Source organism: Meriones unguiculatus, chromosome 11 (genome assembly GCF_030254825.1).
Source record: "Meriones unguiculatus strain TT.TT164.6M chromosome 11, Bangor_MerUng_6.1, whole genome shotgun sequence".
In the NCBI taxonomy this organism is placed as follows: Eukaryota; Metazoa; Chordata; class Mammalia; order Rodentia; family Muridae; genus Meriones; species Meriones unguiculatus.
In genome coordinates, this window is record NC_083359.1 from 81,391,992 (window position 1) to 81,413,642 (window position 21,651).

General features: G+C 41.5%; 1 pseudogene; it reads left to right on the forward strand.

Annotated features, from left to right (window-relative positions):
- Positions 1-8,446: 8,446 nt before the first annotated feature.
- Positions 8,447-21,621, forward strand: LOC110563344 (uncharacterized; annotated as a pseudogene).
- Positions 21,622-21,651: the final 30 nt, after the last annotated feature.

The following is a 21,651-nucleotide window of genomic DNA, read 5'->3' on the forward strand; positions in this document are numbered from 1 at the left end:
ACTGAATACGATGTCTTGCCTGAAGTAATGAGCCTTGGATGCTGCTATCTGTCTTTGCAACTGTAGATCCAGAAACTAAGCCAGCTGCAAAGATGTGAGAGGCAAAGGCATAGCCCTAGTTCAGAGACATTGCAGGAAATGGTAGAACTAAGACATAGATCAAAGACAACAGGGTTCAAAGGTCAGCACTCAGATCTGCCTCTACCTCATAGGAAATCCTGAGTTTCTGGAGTTACAGGCAAGCTGGTGATCCCGGTGGCCTGTGGCATCAAAGCAGCGAGTTTTTCAGAGGAACGCCATACCTCACATGTACCTCCAAAGCCAGGGGACCAAATACACTCTTCTGCCTCACACTTCACTCCAAAGCTCAGATGAGTGTCTCTTTTTGGTAGAAGTGTTACTGGGCCTTTAGATTTATTAAGTTCGTGGCATGGTTTCATATTTTTTTAAAGGGTTAGGAAACAGACACTAATAAAGAAAAAAAATCATACACAGTTTAGCCAAAGAAGAGGTTATCTAGTTTCCTCCCCACTGAACCCATGATCATCTTACAAAGACCAGAATACATGTAAACTTAACTGTAAACAGTAAAGTAAGCTAATTGGTCTTTTTTAATGGCGGTGCATAGGGATAAGGATTGAGACCCTAGGCTCTGGGTTTTCTCCAACAGGCTTGCTTTTTGTTTATTTGTTTGTTTGTTTGGTTGGTTGGTTGGTTTTTAAATTTAAGTCTGGGAAGAGAAAAACATTGTTTAAGAGTTCTCCCTTAAAGAAAATAATTGATGTAAATAAGTTGGTGATGTAGGTTTCCCTTCCATTCTGTGTCTAGAAAAGTTCTTTGTCCATCCTCAGATTGTTTTATTTGTTTTTTGAGGGTTCTATACTGAGTACTGTATTTGCAGCTTTCCCTCCTTCTTCCTCTAATCCCTCCTGTGTGCCTTCCCTTTCTTCTCAAATTTGTGAACTCTTTTTTTTTACATATAATTGTTATATGTGTGTATATAAATTTCTAAATATAGCCTACTTAGATCATTTAGTGTTGCTCATATGTATTTAAGGCTGAACTCTTGGGATAACTTTGGCTAAATTCTCAGAGGGCTCATCCATAGAAAAGAGAAGACTGACTCTTCCTCTCTTAGAAGCCACTAATCGCCTGCAACTCTTCTTTGAGAGGTAAAGCCTTGTGAGAATTCCCCATCAACACTGGCATGTCCGTTGGTGTTGCCAGTTTTTAAGCTTGTTCAGGCAATCATGTTGTTCAGACTTCCTGCATGTACCTTCCCTGTCATATATAGAAGACACCATGTTTCAGCAGATGACTATGCTAATCTTCTGACTCTTACAGTCTTTCTGCTCTCTCTTCTTCAATACACCTCATCCTTGGCATAAAGGTTGTGTTGTAGATAGGTCGGTTAGAACTAGGCACAACATCCTTTCAAGTTGTTGATCAGGGGAGTCCAAGAAACACCCTCTCCCTCCCCCAAAGAAACAATAAAAGTTATCACCATGGCCTTTGGTTGGCACCCAGAAATTCAAGGTAGAACGCTGTTACTGTAGAACCCTGTTACTTAAGACACCACATACTTCAGACAGATGACTTGGAAGGAATTGAGCTGGAATGGACATGGAAGCATTCTCCCTAAGGACAAGCTCTCACAGTACCAGAAGGAGCCATGCAAGCTACCAAGGGAGAAGAACAATCAATAGTCATAGCCAGCTATAATACCTGTGAACATCAACAATGACCAGAATAGCAAGATGTTCTTAAAGGAGCAATAGTGGCACTCAAATCCTGGGGCAACCAACCGCCATCCTAATTGTATTTAAGGCTCAATAGGAGGGAATTCACTATAGGCATGGTAAACATAGCCATGGCTGGTGAGACCAAGCACTCTAGAGGAGAACTGCTGCCTCTTAACTAAACCAGAATAGTTTCTAACCACATTCTAAATACTAATCTCTGTATCCACGAGTAATTGTAGTTCCCACCTCTAGTCAAAGAAGCAGACAGAGACCATTATAGGAAATATAAGCAGATAGTACAAACCTTTCATAGACTCCACACTCCTGTTAAACACATTCATTTCACAAGTGAAGAGAAGGTTAATAGCCTGAGAGCCAAAGGGAGGAGTCTAAGTGTGGAGTGCAGGTTTCTCAGCAAAAGCAGCATTTAATAGCCAGTTTCAAAATGGAAACACTGCACCAAGCGGTGTTGGGAAATGTAGTTCTCTGGCTTTCAGCTACTCAGGCATGAGTAGAGGACTGGCTGGTAAGATGGCTCAGTAGGTTAAAGGATGCCAAGTCTCACTGCCTGAATTCTTCATTTGAACCCAGCCCCACACAGTCAAAGGAGAAAGACTCCTGTGGGTTTTCCTCTCACCTCCACACACATATGCAGTGTGTGTACACACACACATAAACACATATACACAGGCACATACATGCACAGGCACACACAATAATAATGATAAATAATGTCAAGTAAAACAATAATTACAATAAATATTATTATTAAAATAAGTAAAAGCCGGCATTGAAACGATGACATGATGTTTTCAGTAGATAATTTAGCATCAGAGTGAAAACATAGAAAAACAACATTCCAAAGCAGCTAATCTTCCCTGAGGACTTAAATAATAAAATCTGTGTTTAAATACAGATGTTTTCATACTAGCTGGAACCTTTACTGCCCTATTTAGTATCTTTTGCTAAGCACTGAGCTGGGCACGTGGAATTTTAGACAGTAAGAAGCTTCTGAAGATTCTCAAAAAGAAAATCGTATTATATTTTTAATATAGGAGGATGTTTAAATTAATTTTTAATTAACACACAAAATATTAGCTTTCATTATGCCATTCCACACACATATATCATTGCACTTTGCCTATATTCCTTCTCACCCCCTCAATAGTCTCCCTCCCCCGTAAAGTCCCCTTATGCTTTTATTTTGTCATATACAATCACCTAGATTTCCTTTTATATAAGAGTAAATATGTAATATTTAATCTCTCCCTCTCCTCTCTTGCCCTTCTTTTAGGACTCTTCCTCCCCCTCTTATAGGCTCCCTTCTACTTTCACATCACACATACTCACGCACATACACACATACATACACACATATACAGATATTTTTTCTACATATGAAGGAAAGTCTGCAATATTTATCTTTAGCTGTCAGTTTTACTTCACTTACATGATGGAGAACATCATTTTGACAACGTGTGAACAGAGCTGAAAAGGTTAACACTTCAGTGTTAAGTAATGGTGAGAATCTAAGTACACAATATTTGTTTTGTTGTTTTATTTTATTAATGTATTATTTTCAAATATCTATAGTGAATGTGTATTACATTTCTCAGAGGAAAAAATTTTCAAAAAAGATCAAACTCATAGCTGTGTGTAAGAAGCTCATGCTCTGTTTTATGATGCGGCATTTCCCACAATCAGGATTCCATATCCTTTACCTCACCTGGGGTTCTCCTCCCAGTTGCCATTCTTACAAGTACATGAATCCTGTCATTCTTACCAAATGTAAGCCCCACAAGGGCATGTGGCATAGCTGCCTTGTTCACAAACACTGTTGAGATAAATTAATAACAGTTTTAAAGGACACAGGTCTAGAGATACACATATCAGTAAGGACATGGTTACAGTGATATTGCATGGGGAGGGAGAGTGGCCAAACTGAAGAAAAGGGATTGTGATGGGGGAAGGAAAAGAGCTCATTCACTTGAGCTGTAAGTGCAGCCAGCAGATGAGGCTCTAGGGAAAAAGTCAGTTCAGTTTTGGAATTCAGTTTGAGGTGTCCACCAAGACAACCAAAGAACTCAATGAGATAATAAGAGTTTGAAGTTCAGGAGAGATACGTGAAGGGAGACAGACATGTAGACATAGTGGTGGCAGCTGAAGCTATCAGAATATATGAGAGCAATCATAAAACGAGAAGAGCAAAACCAAACAGAACAGCCGAGTCTTTGGGGGACTCACACTTTTGAAAGAGGTACCCTAAAAAATCTGGGAACACACTCTTAGAAAGACAACAATGTTGGAAAATTATATGAAAAGAAAAAAAGGCATTTTGATCAAACCAAAAGTTAAAAGAAGGAAGTAGTATGTTGAATTGGTGAGTGAGAACCAGATTTTGGAGGTCACTAAATGCCAAACAAAGAAATCAACTGTATACATGCCCTCTGTGATCAATGGTAAACGTAACCATACAATGGTAGATTTTGTGAACTGAGCCTCCTAAATTCTCCTGCAGAAGAATTTAAAAGCAAAACAGGTCATTTAAGAGTCTAGAACCTGGAGCTGGAGAGATGGCTAAGCAGTTGAGAGCACTGGAAATATAGATTTAATCCCCAGCACCTATATGGCAGGTTGGAACCGTCCATAATTACAGTTTCAGGGGATCCAATGCCCTTTCCTGGCTTCTGTGGGCACTGGGCACACACATGGTTCACGAACATACATGCAGGCAAAACACTTATACACATAAAAGGAAATGAATGCATTTTAAAATAATGAATGTATTTCTCCCTGACATATGTCATTTAAACGAAAGCATCACTGTCTTGAGGAAGCTGGAAAGGGAAACCCAGAATTTTAAGGACTGTGATTATTTTTGCCTAGGTCTTAAAAGCCTATTGGCAATGACAGTGACAAACTTCTCAAGAATCTTGCTGTGCTAGCCAAGTCCAAAACCAACTGCAGCTTATCCAAAAGCCTCCATGAGGAACCTCTGTCATGGAATCTTGGCGCCACAATGAACCCTGGGACTTTTTGGTTTATACTCCAAAGGAGCCATCAGATGAGAAAAAAAAAGAAAAAAAGTCTGTTCACCTTTTCATTACAATGTCCCACAAACAAAGAAAATGGCCCAAGGCAAGGGGAGAGCAGACATCCTGACTCTTTTAAATTTTGGCAGCCCTACCTTCTGCCATGCCACTGTGGTTTTGGGAGAAGTTTAAAGCTATGCTTCAAAAGTAATTATAAATGAAGGACCTGGGTAAGCACAACCACAGCAAGGGAGAGAGAGACAAGCTGTGTCTCTGCAGGAGGCACCAGGCTCTATGGCGCATTTGTGAGCCTGACTGCAGAGTAAGGCATGCAGTGACGTATTGGTAGACGGCATGTGTTTGGGAGTGTGCATGTCACAGCAGGATGATCTGCCCTGTGCGGTCTAGGCGATGGACAGTGATTCAGACTGACACTTGACTGGTGCCTGGCAACTGCCGGGTGTTCATGGACATCTGCAGGAGAGTGCACTGGCTGAAACACTTTGATGGCATGAATGGTCAATTTCAGGGAATCCTAAAATTCCTGCCGCTGGGACAAAGTCAGAGGCTACAGGAACTCAACTGAGAGATGAGACGGACAGATCTGCCACCCTCAGGAAATGACTGGCCCTGGGATCTTTTAGGAAAGAAAGGGGAGAGAAATGTAGTTGATCAAGAAGTTCTTCGATCAAAACTGTGGCCAATCTTTCCTTAGACCCCAGTTTCACTTTGTGTTGCATCATTCTCAGTAGAAGCTGCATTGGTAGGTAGGGGAGTCCTTTGAAGAGGAGGGAGACCGCTTCTAGCTTTGAAAGCTTAGCCTTTTAGGCTTCCTCAGGAGGCCCCATGGGCTGGAGAAATGGCTTAGCTGTTGGGAGTACTGACTGCTCTTCCAAAGGACCTGGGTTCAATTCCACCCACATGATAGCTCACAACTGTCTATGGCTCCAAGATCTGACACCTTCACACAAACATACATGCAAGCTAAACACCAATGCACATAAAATAAAGATAAATATTTTTTTAAAAGAAAGGTTCCTTTTGTTTCCTCTTAGCTCACTGGTGACGCCCAATGTATATGTTCAGTATGAAAGAGACAAAACTACCCACTGGAAGGTCATGGAGGTCAGGGCTCATGAAGGAGTCAAGCTTAACAGTGAATCCAAAAGTGAGATCTAAGGCCAAAGGTACCAATACCACAGAGAAGGGAAGTACACACAGAGATAAGCTCTGCTCCGTCTTAGCCTGTAAAGCTAGGGGGTGCTCAAGATGAGAAAGGACTGACCCTGACCTCCCAGGCTCCTAGTTCACCATACAGTATCTGAGCAGGAGGGAAGGCATAGCCAATAGAGAACTGTGACACAAGTACATAGATCCGAGTCCACTCCCTTCAACCCAAATGAAAATACTAAGCATGGTGGCACATTCCATCTCTGGGAGGAGGAGGCAGGAGGATCTCTGCGCTATCTAGCCAGGCAGCCAGACTAATCGGCAAGTTCTGGACTAGTGAGCAATCTTGTTTCAAAGGGTGTGGATAGCATTTCTAAAAATAGCCAGACATTGTCTTCCAGCCTCCACACACCTGTGTGCACACCCAGACAAACAGTCACATGTACGCACACATGCAATGCTCACATTTCAAAAAAGAAGATTCTTATGAAGTCTTTGTGTATGATCAGTGCCAGAAGCGTTCTAAGAGAAATCTGTGCCTGGGGGTCCAGCAAAGCCTCCCGGCTGAGATAACAATAAGTTGCATGCTTTAAGGTCAGAAAATAATATTGTTTGTATGTACATATGTACAGGTGCATAGCATATGTCTCCTGAACAATGGATTACACCTGACAGACTCACAGTAAAGGTTTTTGGGTTAATTCGAGAACCGCTCTCTCTCTCTCTCTCTCTCTCTCTCTCTCTCTCTCTGTCTCTCTCTCTGTTCCTCCTCCCCTATTCCTCCTAAATCTTCCTTTTATTTTCTGGAAATTCCCAGAGAGTTTCACTTTTGAACAACATCTGGTATATGAGACATCAATTAGACGTAGAAATTTCCAGTTCATGACGTGAGATGACATTTGAAGAAAGGATCCCTGTGGCCTGCAGTTAGAAGGGGAATCGTTGTCTTTGTGATCATCCTAGATCATTTATTGGACACTCGCTGTGCACCCAGGTACTCTAAGTCCGAAACGTACTCAATCCTCTAATCCTCACAATAACCCAGCACGCTGAGGAGTGTTTCAGATGGGGGCTCAGCGTGCAAGGTAAGCAAACGGTAGGGCTAAGATGGTCCGGTTTTAGACTCTGCCACTCACACTGCATCCCACACTTACAGCTGGAAACTAAGGGCCAAAGCGACTTGAACTTTGCTCCAGTGCAGACCAAAGGTCGGCAAATATTAAGATGAAGTGCCCTTTTAAGCTCCATAAATTTACCAATTCATTTCCACCTAGCTTCCCTCTGTCTCTCAGTAGAAACCGACAGATCCTAAAGTCGAAGGTACTTATTGTTGATCATGTTGCCCCGGGGAATATACTTGTTAAGAAAATAATGTTAGAATCACAGAACTAATCATTTCCCCACCAGATGATAAAGACAAGTTGACAGGCCTGGGAAGTAAGAGGAAAAACTGCAATGTCAGGGTTAGCTTTCCTGGCATTAAGTTAAAATATTTCCCTTGGTCTCACCATCTGGAAAACGGAGCTAATAAAATTTTGGCCTCATTGGGGCATAGCAAGATTAACAAAGCAATGTCTGTAATCTGAGCGGTCTGGATTTTCTCAGAGGAAACAAAGATTACTGCCATGTATTTATTCAAATGAGATCATTAGACTGATGCCAATCTTCTTTGAATTTCCCCAGCATTCTGAGCAACCATAATCAGAACCCAATCTATTACTATAAAGGAATAAAGTGTATCCCTTTATGGTAGCCCATGGATGGCCCGCACAGGCAGATGGGTTCAGCAGGAAAGGACCCACATGTGTGGGCCTGTTCTCTCATTTTCATGACATCAGCTTTTCCAGCTAGGTCACCATTCTGCTTCATACGGCAAACGTCCTTCTTCTGCCAAAACAGACCCTTCGGTTTCCTCACACACGAGAATGGGAGTGGGGCTTTGTACACAATCCCAAGCCACACAAGAGGGGGAGGCAGTGTGATTCAAACCTCAAGGATAGACTCCAAATGTAGAAAAAAAATGACTATTCGTACTGCACCGACTAGCGTAATGTGTAAGAGCAGAGCAAATACAATCTGAACTTTGTTCCCAGAGATCTTCTGAGTGCATATTATGTGGCAGAAATTGTTCTGTGAGGTGGGGGAATGGAACTGAACAAGGGAAAACCATGACCACTACCAGCCCGGCTCTTACAGACTTCACATTCTAGAGGGAAAGACAAACCAGCAGTCTTGTAGAAAGGAGCCAAAACTAATGAAGCATCACCCTATACTTCTATGCAAGGAATAAGTGAAGTAACGATTACTTGCAATGTCCATGTATCTTTTAAGGAACATACTGTACGTTTTTCAGTATTTTATGTAGTATTAATAAACACTGAGAAGGCAGGACCCTACGACGTGTATCCTAAAGAGGTGGGACCATTTAACAGGTTACTGTCATTAGTTTTCCTCCCCTTCTTTCTTTATGTACCCCAGAGACGCTGAGAATGCCCACGCAGAATGAATTGCATCCAAAGGAAAAACAAAAGCAAACTCCCAAGTGGGGGCCTCACGGCAGATGCCCAGCAAGTAGAGCTCATTCTTCTAACTTATTTGACCACAAGAGCTCCGTGGAAGGTTGAATGGCTTCTGTGTGACTACGGTGCTTTTAGTGACCTGTGGGAGTGTTGGAATGGGTCTATTCTTGGAGATGAGACAGAAAGCAATCAGTGAGGAGCATCAGAAGATGACGTTAGAGCTTTACAGCAGCACAGAGCAGGGGACAAGAATGTCTCAAAATACAAGTTAGTTTCCTTTCCTAAAATGAGTCAAGATGCAGATTCATCTGGTTCTATTTACAACTGATAAATATGTGAGACCGGGCAACTCTGGAACAGTTCTATTACCCCAACAGAAACCAGCCTAGAGATGGGAAGGGTAGAACTCAAGAATTTCTTTAGATGTTTTTAGATCAGGCCCTGAGAGAAAGCTGTGGTGAGAGCGTCTTTGATAAACATGAAGTATAAAGCAAACATTCTGTCCCCTGCTCTTTCCCAGGCCTAGTGTGGGCCATGAGCATGATGACATAATGCACTGTTCTACTGCCCTGGGCCTGAAGGGTCACATGAACGATGCACCTTCAAGCGCAGGAATGGGGACATCTCCCTGTGGCTTGGCAGATGTTTTCTACCTTCAGATCTCATTAACTTATGGATCTTTGGTAGTTTTGTCCTTGTAGCTACCAGAAGTAATGCATTTACATTAAATCCTAACAATTTGCCTTTTCATTAGTTAGGTTTGGAATTAGAAGAACTAGGAAGCAGAGAAAGAGGAGGAGGAGGAGGGGAGAGACAATATAGAAGAAATAAAAAGCTGCTTTCCTCAGATGCTGAAACTCATAGCCAAACTTCGGGCAGAGTGCAGGGAATCTTATGAAAGAATGGGAAGATAGAAAATGCTGGAAGGGACAGGAGCTCCATAAAGAGAGCAACAGAACCAATAAATCTGGGCCCAGGGGTCTTTTCTGAGACTGATACTCCAACCACAGACTATTCGTGGAGATAACCTAGAACCCCTGCACAGATGTAGCCCATGGCAGCTCAGTGTCCAAGTGGGTACCCTAGTAAGGGGAATAGGGGCTGTCTCTGACATCAACTCTGAGGCAGGGTCTTTGATCACCTCCCCCTGAGGGAGGACAGCCTTACCAGACCACAGAGGAAGACAATGCAGCCAGTCATGATGAGACCTGATAGGCCAGGGTCAGAGGGAAGGGGAGGGGGACCTCCCCTATCAGTGGACTGGGGGAGGCACATGGGAGGGGATGAGGGATGGCGGGTGGGATTGGGAGGGGGTGAGGGAGGGGCTACAGCTGGGATACAAAGTGAATAAATTGCATTAAATAAATAAATGTTTCTTTTAAAAAAAAAAGCTGCTTTCCTATCAAGTGTTTGTTCCTTCGAGTGAAAATCCATTGTGGACATTGCAAAAGGAAATGGGTGTAGCCTTTACTCTGAAACCACACAAAACATTCTGTTCAGACGGAGCCACAAGCAGCTGGAAGACAGTGCCTGAAAGGACACTGAGTCAGATTCAAAACCTCCAAATGTCAACTTTCTTCTGGTAAGAAGAGTCACCCACACATCTGCAGAGGCAGAAGTGAGTGTTGGAACCAGCTTGACAATCTGGTCAGTCTCAGGCACAGAGGCAGCCAAGGGAACACTGTGGTCCCTGCAACTCCTCTGAGGCTGATCTGAAATTCACAAGAGCCAAGAAGTCCTGGCATGCCTGCCTCTCTAGGTAGCAGAGAAAGTGCACCTACACAGTCTAGAGCAGTGGTTCTCAATCTGTGGGTTGTGACCCCTGAGGGATTCAAAGGACCCTTTCACAGGTGTCACCCAAACCATCAAAAAAAAAAAAAAAAGCATTTACATTACAGTTCATAACAGTAGCAAAGTTACAGTTATGAAGCAGCAATGAAAATAATTTTATGGTTGGGGGTCACCACGACATGAGAATCTGTATTAAAGGGTTGCAGCATCAGGAAGGCTGAGAATCTCTGGTCTAGAGGATCTAAGGGTGAGTGCATCTGCTTGGTTTCAGCCAGCTGGTGACTATTTATGAACATCCCACTGTCATCACCGCTTAAGTCTTGTCGGTGCTAGCTCTGGACAGGACAGAACACTTGAACTGAGGAACAAACGCCAAGTTGAGAGTCTCATCTCTGACTTTTGGACTTTGTGTTATTATCAGAGGGACAGATACATATCTCATGAAACCCTCACTCCCCATTTTACACCTATTATCACTGTGTGATTTTTGCCATTGAGCAAAGAGACAGAAAGACATTTCTAAGGTTAGGCTAGCAGATTGTATCCATATAGGCAGAAATTGAGGGGAAAGTCCAAAAGCAATGAGAGAGACTTGGGTGTCAGTCTGGTCCATTTGTACTAAGTCTCATGAGCTGGTTAGGACATGATGACAGGTGAGAGTTTCAATCATCAGTCCAGAACTATTTCTGAGCATTCCCAGTACACAGACCCTCTGCTAGGAACTTGAAACCAATGTGTTTCTTTAAGAACATTCCAATGAGCTGGGGACACAATACAAACACACTATCAGATTTGTATGTGATATGGCAGTTCCTCTGCCTCTCCTTTCCTGACTTTGCATTATTTCAGTATAAACTTCTAATTTTTATATGCTTACCTTGCATATGCTTTTTTAAATTGTCAGGTCTTGTGCACATAAATTATGAATCAGCCCTAAGGGAGTTAATTAAGATAAGAGGAATGGGGGAGCTGTAAACGAGGTGAAGCAGCTGACAAGAAAAGTTGAGGTGCTTGCCTTGAAGTCTGGGGGAGCGCGGTGTGTTTAGTTTCCCTTCCCCAGCCTCAGAAGGTGAGCCCATGTGAAAATAGTCTTTTTGGATATAATCAAGGTAAAGGTTGAAATGAAGTTGTTTTGATTAGAATGGACCCTGGATCAAAATGAGAATGTTCTAATCAAAGGGAGAAAAAACAAAACAAAACAAATAAGAAATAAGTAAGAAACAAAACAGAGAGAAAAGACACACACAGAGAAAAGAGCCAGAGGATGAGGAAAATTAGCGAGTATGCCCAGAAGGTGGAAATGAAGATGCAAGGGGCCATCTACCCCTGGAGCTTTTGAAGGGGGCACAGCCCTGCTGGCATCCAGGATTGTGAGAGGATATATTTCTATTGTTTTAAGCTGTGAGGTTGTGGCAACTTTTTATGGAATTAAAAGTAATTTTTTGAGGAGAAATAAAGAAAACCTTTAGAGTGGGGAATTAGTCCAAGAGGAAGAAGTTGCTCACACTGAGAAGAAAAGACAGGGTGTGATACCCAGGCACGGCTGGGTTTGCGAACTCTAGCAGTTGTTCAGAAGGGTTTAGAAGGAGCTGCTTAGCTGTGCCTCATTAGTTGAACAAGGTTATCCCAGAGCCATTTCTATCTCAAGCAACCACTTACTTGGCATATCTGAATCATGGCAGAATTATGAACAAAGCAAAAGAAACAAACAAACCCAAAAACCCATGTGGCACTAAGGGTGGAGCTCTGTGATAGAACACTTGATGATCTGGCACAAAAATAAATAAATAAAATTAAGTACTGCAGTTGTAAGCCAGGGAGGCCAAACTGTCAAACATCATGGACTGAATGTCAGCCCCGTGTGCCCATGCAGCTGGCCCTGCCCTGCACTGCCAACATGCATGCTGTGTCCAGTGGCCCTGCAGGCATAACCAGAGAGGTGGAAAGAATTCCAAGGCCTCGAGTCAAGAAGACATTGAATACGTAGAAGGAAAATGAGACTCAAAAAGAAAAACCTCTTTGCATGCATATTATCTGTAACCAATCAAAACAAGCATGCAAGCTTCTCCTGGAAGGTACTGGGAGGAACACCGTCTATCTCAGTTGGCAATGCTAACTGGAAATTGTCTTATTCACTACTATCAATTTAAAATGTGCCGGTATATAATGCTTTGTCTTTGTTTAGACATATGAGTAATATACCAATTAAAAGGCTTTTCTTATATTCGCTATACTCAGAACTTTATTTTAGCACAAGACAACCTCAAGTTCTGAAAACGTAAATTTTCTTTTTTATTTATAAAACTCAAAGCAATAGTTCTACCCTGGGGAAAAAGTTTCAGACACTAATTCAGGCTAGCTAATAACATATGGAACTGTGTTCCCACAGGACCTACTCTGAATACCACTCTCTCATCTCAATCTTATCACCTGCTCCTCAGTCTCTTGGTCAATGAAACTAGTGTGAACTAAACTGGTCTGAATGGAAAGGCTGGTTGAGAGAATGAGGGAAAGCACTGGAGGGAAGAGATGAGAAATGAAAACCCCAGTGCGGTCAGAGGTGTTTGAGAGAATGATGTGAAGTCAGCATCCTGCTGTGGTCATGAATATTACACAAAGGGCTTTGGATTTTATTTTGAGCAACTACCTCCCCAAAGCAAGTAGTATTTTGAGATGCTCACTCTGACAGTGGAATAAGGTACTAGTACTGGGGAAATAATGGGTCAAGCAAAAATGGGAGGAAGGTATGGCATGGTGGCATACATCTGTAATGCCTGTACTTGGGAGAGGAAGTTCACCACACATTTGGTCTACGTGGAGATTTTGAGGCCAGCCAGAAGTTCAAAGTGAGATCCTCTCTCAAAAGCAAAAACAAAATAATAAAAAGGTACATATAAGGTTAAAACAGAAGTTTAAAATGCAGTGAACTTAGCACAGGCAAGAGGTGAAGACTTTCGGAACTCAGGACCAAGAATAGGAATAAAGGATATGAAAGACCTGCAGTATCATCAACAAGATGAGGATGGTGTTTTGGATGGGGTATTTCTAATTTTCACCTACATTTCCCCCTCCATTCGCCAAAGTGGCATCCAAAATAAAAGTTTGTGTGCAAGTAATTTATGGGGAAGAAGCTGGTACAGAAGTAAGGGATAAGGCCAGTGGGAGGAGAAAGGGTGGAGAAGCAATACATAGATGCCATTCATACCAACTTAGCCACTGCAGGTCACCACTGCTCAGCATCTCTTTGGGGCCTTCTGAGAAATCCTCCATACCATTGTTTTAAGGTATCTCCCCAGTGTCAATTCACCACAGGAGCTCTGCCTAAGTGAGTGACAAACAAGCTTTGTTGGATGTCCAAGCCAGCATCGGGGAAATCCATGGACAAAATGGAGAGGTGCCTGATAGAAACCCCAGATGTCTTTTAATTCAAGTGAACTAAACCAGTGGTTGCCTGCTTAGGACTGGTCAACCAGGCAGTAGCAAGACTAAGAATTGAGACAAGCAAGTTTGCAGGGGTGGCTAGTAATTTACAGAGGAAGCCAAAGCTACTGCGATTGCCAGTTAAGCCATTTATCAATTCATGGAGCAATTTGGAGGTGTTGATCTCCACTGAAGTTCATGTTGGGAATTCAAAGCCCTCTGTGGGATGCCAGGAGCCCCACTGTTCTGACCTCTTCTGCTTTCTCTACCTAACTTAACTCTAGTTAAAGCATCCCCCACTTCACAGCTTTTACATTTTTATATCTTTTTATTCTTTCTGAAGCCTGGAATGTTTTTTTCTCCTCTAGAAACCTTTGGGCTCCGTCTCTCATGTCCTTCAGATCAACATTTAAATGTCAACAAAAGCCCTTCTCTTATTATATGTTCTAACAGAGACTCCCAACATTCTTCCCTGCTTCATTCTCTACAGCACAGCTCCACTTGACATATATTTATTTGTGAATTGGCTCCTTTATACCCTCCAATAGAGTATAAAGGGAAGCATACACCTATCAAGAAAAGAAATGAAAGCCACCGAGTTAGTTTTATGCAATATACACACTGTTCTGGTAAGAATGAGATCCACACGTTATAAAATATAAATTGTGTAATCTCGGTGATTCTGCATGCAATAGAATGCACGTACTTTGCATTGTAAACTGGCATTGCGTATTCTAGAAGTGACTGGTTCAATTCTTGTTAATGGCTTAAAATTGAATTTAATGATTTCATTTTTCTTTATTAAATAGCGAATAAAAATCTGTGACAAGTTGAGAGTCTGGGAAAGAAAGGAAAAATGCTTCATGTTTAACCTCCTTTGACAGCACTTCTCTTGCAGTTCTTATTGTGCACAGGCCGCTACACAGTATGTGGCCTCTTCTGCCTGCGAAGGGTGCAAATTAACCCCAGACATGAGTCCCATCTAATGATAGACAAGGGGTTATCATTTTATTTGGAGTGTGGCTGGGGTGGGCTTAGGGGGACCTGGGGTGGGCTTCGGGGACCTTTTATAGGAGACCTATGGAATCTGCATTGGGTGCCTGGCTGTTAGCACTGAGATGTAGTGTTACTGCCATCCTGTGTCCAAAATGGCTCACAGCATGCAACTCAGGGAGCACCTCCTAGGCGAGCAAGAGAAAGCCTTCCAGACTGCACCAAACTTACCCTTCCATGGAAGCTAGTAAACTGAAGTATTCGGTGGAGTTTAAACAAAGGCAAATTTGTAATGAGAATAGTGATTTTATCCATAGCACACCACTTTAGAGCCAGAATTGTGTATGTGTGTGTGTGTGTGTATGCGTGTCTGTACGTGTGTTCACAAAGTGTGTGCTTTGCCTTTCTGTTTCCTCCATGTTTTCCTTCATTCCCACTTTCCTCCTCTGTGAAGTTTCCTCTGACTGTCCAAAAAGTCTACTTCTTCTGCATTCAAACACATGCAGCTCTTGTGTGAAAGGCCTGGTCATAGAAAGTATCAGCACTGTGAAGCCCTGCAAGGGCAGACAGAAGCCCTGCAAGGGAGTGGATCAGAGTCAAGGACGCTGGTGACTTAGCATGGCCACAGATACAGAACATGGGACAAAGGGGTGGTGCCGCACTAGCTCTGTTACTCCCTGGTTACAAAATAAGAAAAAGGAACCATTATTTAATCCTCCCTAGTCATAGACAGTAAGGAAACCATCCATCCTGTGTTAGGAGTAGATTACAAACCAAAGAAAGAGCAGAGTGTTTTGTGGGAAACAAAAATGAGACAGAGAATAAAGACAACAGAGAGAATGATGTCTCTGCTCTACACCGTAGTAAATGTGAGTGAAGGAAAAAATTTTGAAGCTTAATCTCTTGCTGCTTTGGTCACAGCTCTGACAACCTGTAATAACAAAAAATACTGACAGGCACCAGGAATGATCCTTTTCTTCACCACTGAAAAACATACTTTAAAAATATCTGGGGGCTAGAGAGATGGTTCAGAGCTTAAGAGCACTCCCAGAGGACCAGTTTTGACTCTGCGTCCACTCAGAAGGGCTCTGCCCTTCCTAAGGATCTGATGCCCTCTTCTGGCCTTCATGGGCACCAGACACACAAGTAGTAAACAGACATAAATTCAGGCAAAACACCCATACACATAAAATATAATAATCAAGTAATTAATATATAGATAGAAATGATAGCCATTGGAAGAGAAAAGCTAGTTAGTGTTTTATAAATTAACCTCTCTCTATATGCAAGCATTAAAGTAAAAAATGTAAATTATAAGGACTCTGGAAAAATTTATATTGTAAGATTGCCAGTAATAGGGATATATGTGTATAATATTCGAAACCCATTAAACTTTTTTTAAGTGTGTCTTTCTATGTAGCTGAGACTGACCTCAAGCTCATGGTGACCATCCTTCCTCAGCGTCCTAAGAGTTAGGATGCTAGTGTGAACTCAGAAAGCAACAGATTTTTAAACATTTTTTATTCTATGTATTTATTCTGTGGGAAAGCAGTACATGCATTCCACAGTGCCCTTGTGGAAGTCAGAAAACAATTTAGAAATCAGTCCTCTCCTTCCACCATGGGGTTCCTAAGGATCAAATCCACATCATCAAGCTTGGTGGCAAGTGCCTTTATTTGCTGAACCATCTTGCCAGCCCTCATTGTACTATTTTATTTTATTTTATTTTATTTTATTTTATTTTATTTTATTTTATATGTGTGGATGTTTTGCCTTCGTGTATGTCTGTGCATCACATGCCTGTCTAGTGCCCATGAAGGCTAGAAGAGAGCTATCATGTAGGTTCTGGAATCAAACCTAGTTTTCTGGCAGAGCAAAGGGTTAACCACTGAGCAATCTCTCCATCCTTTTCCTGTGTATGCATGTGTGTGTGTGCATGTGTGTTTCGCAGTAAGAATTATGATATGTTATGCTTTAATCCATTTAACTCATTCCCTACTGTAGATTTATTAATTTTCTCTGATGATAAATAATCTCATGGTAACTGTAATTATTATAACTTTACACTGTTTCAGTTTTTCCTCAGACTTCATTTCTCAAAGTAGCATAACTGGGTCAACAGGTATAAATTTTGGAAAAGCTATTGCTGAACTGCTTTGTAGGTAAGCTAGAGAACTTGGGAGTCCCACAGCAGAGTATAAAGAATCTGGAAAAAATTAAATGCACTGTGGAAATGACACTCAGTCACATGCCAACACTGAATTAAAAGGGGGAAAAAAAACCTGATTTTCTAGCTTGTCTCAGTCTCATTAATTTAACTTGCATTCCCTTGGAAATTAGTGAGGCTGAATATTTCCAATGTTATTAGACATCCTGATTACTCTCTATTGGAATTTAACTGTTTTTAAACTGTATCCATTTGTATTTTCTTTTTAAAAAATTTTTGTTATCTGCAGAGAAATTTTAATCCAGCAACATGACTGCTCTAATCACATCCAAAGACTTTCTAGGTCTCTGTGATCCAGCCAGAATACAGACATGCCCTTAGTTCACACCTTTAATCCCAAACAATAAAGTTAGTTTGTAGAAGGAGGCACAGATGTTTGAAAGTGATGTCTAATTGAGAGGCAGACAAAAGTAATGAATCAGAAAAAGATTTGACAGAATAAGATATGCTCAACTCTCAAGAGACCGGAGAGGAAAGATAAGCGACTTTACCAGGACAGTTGTACAGAGACAGGTTGCAGTGAGAGAAGGAGTTAAACACAGGTAAAGACAGAACAAGCCAACGAATGAGAAGAAGCCAGAAGATTAGAACATATTGCCAAAGTAAGCCGGAAGCTACGCAAGCCAGACTGAATCCATCATCTTGGAAAGGAGTTTGAGCCAAAACAGCCGAGTTAACCAGCCAGCCAGCCAGAGTTCAGAAAGAATAAGAAAGGGTGAGCTTAGTCAGCAATAATCTCAAAGGCAGAAAACGTTCTAGGTCTAGGTAAGGTTGTACACGGGCTAGAAACTTACAGGACTGGGCCTAGGTTGGCAGACAGAGGCGGTAAGCCTCCGAGATGACAGTTACATCTGGAGAATAAAAGTTACATTTACAATTATCAGTTTCAAATTATGCATATGCACGTGCATCTGTAAGGGTTATGTACACATGAGTGAAGTGCTATGGAGGCCATATTCCCCCCTGCAGTTAGAGTTACAGGTGGTTGTCAAGAGCTATGTGACATGGACGCTGGCAACCAAGCTTAGGTCCTCCGTAAGGCCAGTACAATGCTCTTGAGCACGGAGCCATGGCTTCAGCCAACCCCGGCCCACTTTTAAGCTCTTCACCCAAAGTGTACTTGATATCTAGTAAGAAATGAAGACAATATTTCAAGTGTCCCCAGTTTTTCCAGGTGCTATTTGTTCATTGATCTTGTACTTTGTTTAGTACATGATCAAAGCTTCTTCATTATTTATTCTAGCTCATTTGTCATCTGTTGATTTTATTGTGAGCACCACAGGTGCTCTACTTTATGGCTATATTAGATAGGTAGGTAGGTAGATAGATGGATGGATGGATAGATGGATGGATGGATAGATAGATAGATAGATAGATAGATAGATAGATAGATAGATAATGCCAATGCCTGATGTGGAAGGATTATTCATTATTTTTCTTCTTTAAAAATAACATTGCTACCCATTTCCTTTACATCCTACACATGCTGTGTTTGTCTGTATTAGAATTATTTTGCAGAGAAATATCTCACCTGCTTGTTGATTGACTAAAATGGTAGAAGTTACATATACTAGCTAATTAATTACACTGGGTAGGCATAGTGTTCCATTACAACAGCCAGGCCTTTATTCTTGAACCATCACATCTCCAGAGGAAAACAGAAAGACAAGAGCATAGGCTGCAGCCCAGGACGAGCTCTGTAGGCTCAGTGAGTGACCTGATCTTTCTGCATCTCAATTTCATCCTCTTGGCCACTGTTCTCAACCTTCCTCCTGTGATCCTTTAATACAGTTCCTCATGTTGTGGTGACTCCAACCATAGTTATTTTCATTTCTACTTCATAACTGTAATCTCAGTACCGAGTGTTGTCTCAGTTCTTACAGCCACTGAAAATATGTTTTCACACGGCTGCAACCCACAGGTTGAGAACTGCTGCTCTATTGTCATCCTTATAGTTTCTTTCAGAATCAATATAAGATCGCACTCTTGCAATCAGATTTTAAAATATTTAATTCACAAATTTTACTGTTCACCTAAAAAGTACATTATAAAAAGACTATGAGGTAAAGCAGAGCCAATATAATAGGCAATAGTGGCTATCCTCTCCGTCTGAAGAGATAGTCTCCACCCTCACCAGAAAGGTGGGGATTTTCTTGTCAGTCTCCTTCACACACAGTACCCAATTCCCAGACTGATACACAATAAACACTTAACAAATATTAATAACCATTAATACTGGCTGACTAAATGAATGAATAATGATGGTTTCATTGGTTCTAATATGCCATGGTAGTAAGGGCAACAGATATCTCTGCATTCTCCCAAAGAGTCAAGAAAAATTACTCATCAGGAGAACTAAAATGATCCTTCTCTAGACCTCTCCAAACTTCTCAAACACAAAGTAGAGAGGGAAGTGCACTGGGCTAGGTAGGGGTTGTAGAATGTTTTTACAAAGCAAACTTGATTAAAGATTTTGAGATGATATTTATGCCTTAAGAAAAGCTTTAGAGAGCCAAATAAAATCAAAAGGTTATGTATGAGATTAGTGGCAATAGAATAGTCCCTTATTTTTTGTTTTCCTGTCCCATACCAGTTGGCTCTTCTGATAAGAGATAGAGACTTTGAATTTTCCCTTAATAAGATTCCATTTAACTTCTTCATAATCTTGGGGGTACCTATTGTCTCCTGGTAGGTATTATATAGTAACTAGATAAACTAGGGTTGGTGTTCTAACAATCTTGGGCTTGGGTTCTTGTCTAAATTCCTCTGTGACTGAGTATTTTTCTTTTCTTTCTTTTTTTTTTTCATTTAGAAGTCTTTCTAAGGCTTGTATCTTATCAATCCACTTTTTATATTTGGCACAAAAAAAAACTACTATGGCTATTAAAGATAAAATATGAATTACCTGACTGATAGTAATTATAATTAGCATTATGTCAATCTCAGTTAAAGTCATTTATCTTTTCATTTTCTGTTTCTATTTTAAAGCTATCTGAAGTAGCACCATACAGGCTTCTAATACCTTGTATTAAGGTATTTCCCATACTAACTCTCTCCTGAGGACTTCCCAGATGACTTATCATATCTTCTGGCTTCCCGGTTTGTTCACAGCTGGCATGATTTCTCTGTTCATGTGGTCATGCCAACAGTTGGAGTGTCAAATGTTTTTTAACAAAATCTCAAATGTTTGATTTTTCCAATAAAGCCAGATGCTGGGATGAAAGCCTTCTAGCTTAGAGAGGCAAAGCACCTAGCTGATCTTCCTCCTCAGCCAACATCCCAAATGAAGATACGCTCCATTCCCAGGCCTTAAAGCAAACAAACACAAAAAAACCTCAAACTGAATGTCCCTCCCTTCTACTGACTTCCTACTCGCTATGGTTTTATCCTATGTTTACTCCTTGTCAGCTGGTTGCTTGCTCCACATCCTGAAATACAGTTGACTTTATTTAATCCTGTTTACAATATTCAAGCAGAAAGCTCTTGGATTAAAGGCGTGTGCTTGGGCTGAATCACACCACAACTAAAATCAGGTTTTTCCAATAAACAACACAATCTTGACATTCACAGTGTTTCCAAATATCCTGCAACATATAATAAACTGATAAAGAGCACAGAAAGTTTGTAAGTCATGAATATGTATCCTACCAGTGAACATCAGATCCTGGGATACTTCTCTGTTTGCCACCAATTATCCATTGTCTTTTGCTGTTGTTCTTGTCTGTTTGCTTGATCTTTTCTGACAGGGTCTCACTGTAGCCCACGATAGCTTTGAACTTGCTGTGCACCCAAGGATAGCCTTGAACTCCTGGCCCTCCTACCTCTACCTCCCAAATGCTAGGATTACAGGAGTGCACTACCCTTCTTACCTAATTTTCCATTTTCAGCAAGGCAAACGATCAGATCCACCTTGCTCTTAGGGTTTGAAGTCTTTCTGGCTGTTTCCCAGAAAGATCTGGCCATGCTCTTGTGTCCAACTCTAGACAGATATAGTTCTCCTGACTGTTCTTATGACACTATGGAGACTGATTCTTGGCTGTGTTCTTGTCATACCATAGTGCAAACAAGTTTTACACAGCCAGGTGTGGTGGCACATACCTGTTGTCCTAGCACTCAGAGAGATGGGAGCAGACAGATTGCTGTGAGTTCAAGACCAGCCTGGTCTACAATTTGAGTCCAGGAAAGCCAAGGCTACACAGAGAAACCCAAACAAGCAAACTAAAAGACCTCACTAGTTTTACACAAATAAAGCTGATAAAGTTGGTATAACACAGTTGGAGGGTAGAGGGGTAACTCAGCAAGTCCTCTCCACAAGGCCACAGCGAGCACTGGTGTCCAGGAATGTATTCATTCAGTAAGATTTTAACAGTGGTATCTAGTGACAGCAAAAGACCAAGTTCCCTGAGGAGAGAGGTGTTGGAGAACAATATTGATAGGTAACTGTCTGAAGAGACACTTTGATCTCTAAATGAACTTTAATGAAGAAGCAGGGAAACTTGAGAGCTGGTTTTATCTTGAAGGCTGCTTGGCTTGTTTAGCAGCATATACTATTTTCTTGTGCATGGAAACTCACTATGAGAAGATTCCAAAGAAAGTCTCTCAAAACATTTAAGACCGAGGGGGAAGGTGCACTCTCCCCAACGCCTCCCCCTGACAGGCCCCACTAATAGACTTTCAGTTACTGATATGGCCATCAAGAAGACAAAGGTGTAAGCAGCAAAAGATAAACTCGAGAATTAAAGATCTCACTTCCAGCT